The 2,971-nt window shown below is 40.3% G+C and overlaps 1 pseudogene; it reads right to left on the reverse strand.

The window, feature by feature from the left end:
- Positions 1-1,677: 1,677 nt before the first annotated feature.
- Positions 1,678-2,214, reverse strand: LOC114632634 (annotated as a pseudogene).
- Between the last annotated feature and the right edge of the window lie 757 nt (positions 2,215-2,971).

Consider the following 2,971-nt stretch of genomic DNA (forward strand, 5'->3'; position numbering starts at 1 on the left):
GTAAACCCTTGGCAGGCTGAAACAGGTCATTATCATGGTGGAAGGGCTCCAAGCCAGTCTGTAGAGTGCTGAAACTTTTCACCTTTCCTGAGGAACACCTCAATACCATCCAGCTGACTTTGCCTCAAGTCATCCAGCAAAAGCCACAAGACTCCTCCCAAGCAATTTTTGTTACAATAGACAACAACTTTCCATTCTTTCACATTCTCATCTGTTGAGGCTTTGGCTTTCAGAGGCACACCCAACTACATTTCAGGACACAGCTAGTTGCATCTTAAACCACAATATCTTCCTAAACTTGGATACTTTCCAACCAATTAGGTTTTTTATGAATCATAATCAAATATCCTTCAAAAATTTACCCTCTTCATTCCCCCTCTTCATCCTAAATTCTTCCTCACCAATTTCTTCTTTGTTATGTATGTGTGAATATGAAGGCTCAAATATATAAACAAAACTTGCTGATTGCATTTCTATTGGTTGTGTGTATATGGTTGAAGGACTGACCACATTGCATTGATTAGCCAGATAGGGAACTCATTGCCTGAGGCCAATTCTCCTATTGAGGAACTATTCCACTCTTTTTGGGAGCACAAATCATCCACAGATCATGAGGAAAATAAGGAAAGGGGTCTCTCCTCAGTGAAGGACATAAAGTACATGCAGATATCCAAAGACGGCAAGTGGATTTTTTTTTTTATTTATGGGTAAGCTTTTTGTTATCTGTGGTGGCAGACCTCCCCTACCTTTGATATAGAGGTAAATGTCACAAAATACACCAGAATGATTATCCCACACTTTTTCCCCTTACAGCTGTTACCTAACCTTTTATAGCCCGCAGACCTCTTTGCTATTCATCAGAGACCAAATTTGAATGTAGGTCTTTTAGCCATAGAATCCACTCTCATTGTCACAAGTATTTTGCAAAAGAGTTTCTTTATAGGTACTTGCTAGGCTTTACTGTGCCCCTGGAATTGAACTGACTGGATCGACAGTTATCTGGAAATGTTTTCCCAAATTGTACTGTGTTTTAAGTATGCTGCCAATAATTTACCTGGTATTAGACTTCCTGATGTCTGATCCAGGTTGAAGAAGACAATATGTATGAGGTTTTCATTCTTATCTCATGCTTCGGGGACCCCTCAACACAATCCTGACCCCCATGTGTCCCAGAACACCTTGAACAAGAAACATAATCAAGAATAGAAAACCTGGGGGCTAGAGAGATGGCTCAGAGGTTAAGAACATTGGCTGCTTGCTCTTCCAGAGGTCCTGAGTTCAATTCTCAATGACTACATAATGGCTCACAACCATCTGCAATGGGATCAGACTCCCTCTTCTGGTGTGTCTGAAGACAGCTACAGTGTATTCACATAAATGAAATAAATAAATCTTTTTTGTTCAGTTATGTTTACATTTTTATTTGTATTTTTTAAATTTATTCAATTTATGAAGATTAACCAAAACTCACACCCTATCAAAGGTATTACAATAATCTTCCATAAAATCCACAGTATTAAACAAATAGCTAGTAAATACTTTAAAGTAAAAACAGAAACTTCAGTGCTAGCTGTTAAAATAAAGACATAAATAATCTTTTTCAAAGGGAGGAATACTCAAGAGGGCGGAAAAAAACAATCATATCACATGAGTAGAGCAGGAGATTTAAATATTAATTTAGTTCCTCATTGCCAACATGGCATTTATGTCCCAGATGAGATTCTGTAATTGATCCATAATCTGCTTCAGCTATTGATCCTTCTGTTTGAGTTTCTTATTTACTTCTGCAATTTCTCGTCTCTCTTCACTAGCAAAACGAGGTGGCCCAGCCCGGTAGTTATTCTTTGAGCCATCTTCATCCACATGTGGAATCAGTTGCTCAACAGGATTGAGGTCCATCCCGCTGCAGTTCTCATTACATTTGTCATAGACCAGTCATAGCTTCCTGAAGAGAATAGAAAGTTGCCGAAGATGATCCTGGAGCTTTCCTAACCGGTCTTGGTAAGTTCCAGTATGGTAAGTGACACCATTTGGCAGCTGCATGTTCCTGAGCAGCTGGAAGATCTCCATGGTGCGGTACACAATGTCCTGCAAGATCTCCTGCCCGATGTGGCTCAGCATGGCCATGTTGACCTCGCGTGCGGCCTGCTGCGCCTGCGGGCCGCCGAAGGGCCCGGACGCCATGCCCGTGAGCGCCAGCGGAGGGGTGGACATGGCAACTCCAGCGGCTCGGGTCCGCCACGAGCCCACCCTGCCGATCTCAAACAAGCGGTGCCACTTCCACTGAAATAAATAAATCTTAAAAAAAAAAAAGAAAAGAAAAAAAGAAAAAAAAAGAAAACCTGGGTGAGAAAATTCCCCAGAAGGTCAGGGCACCAATTTTCTTCCAGAATACCCAGCTTTCATTCCTAGTGTATAAGGCACCCCTGACTAAAAGCAGGAGAGTCTTTTTATAGACAAACTCAAGGCCTAGTTACAAAGCAAGTGATTACAAAAGCAGATTCTCTTTCAGTTAGTAATTTAGTTAACTATCTCATAGTTCTCAGAACATACCAGGAACAACAGACATGATATATGATGGGGAAGTCACAAGATTACAGAGGAAGAACAAGTAAAAAAAAAAGTAACTTTTAACTTGGAATCAAATTTTAACATCATGATTCATGAGGAAAAGGAAGATAAAGGGGAGTCTGTTAGCCTATCACAAATATAATTCTGATTTGTTTCCTGTGTATGAGACAGGGTCTCATTTAGAACCCCAGCTGACCTTGATTATCTAAGCACACAATAATGTATAATACATACCAAACCTGTAATAGATAGCAGAATAGATGTATCCTGTGCATTTGGACCACTATTCCTAGCATGATAATCTTCTCTAGAAGAGGGAGCCTAGAAGTCATTTGATATAGGTCTGGTTAGAAGTAAAGAAGAATGTTCTTCACAGGATTTCTTCTCCACAGCAGCCTAG

This window comes from Grammomys surdaster, unplaced genomic scaffold, assembly GCF_004785775.1.
Source record: "Grammomys surdaster isolate TR1022 unplaced genomic scaffold, NIH_TR_1.0 375, whole genome shotgun sequence".
Lineage (NCBI taxonomy): Eukaryota > Metazoa > Chordata > Mammalia > Rodentia > Muridae > Grammomys > Grammomys surdaster.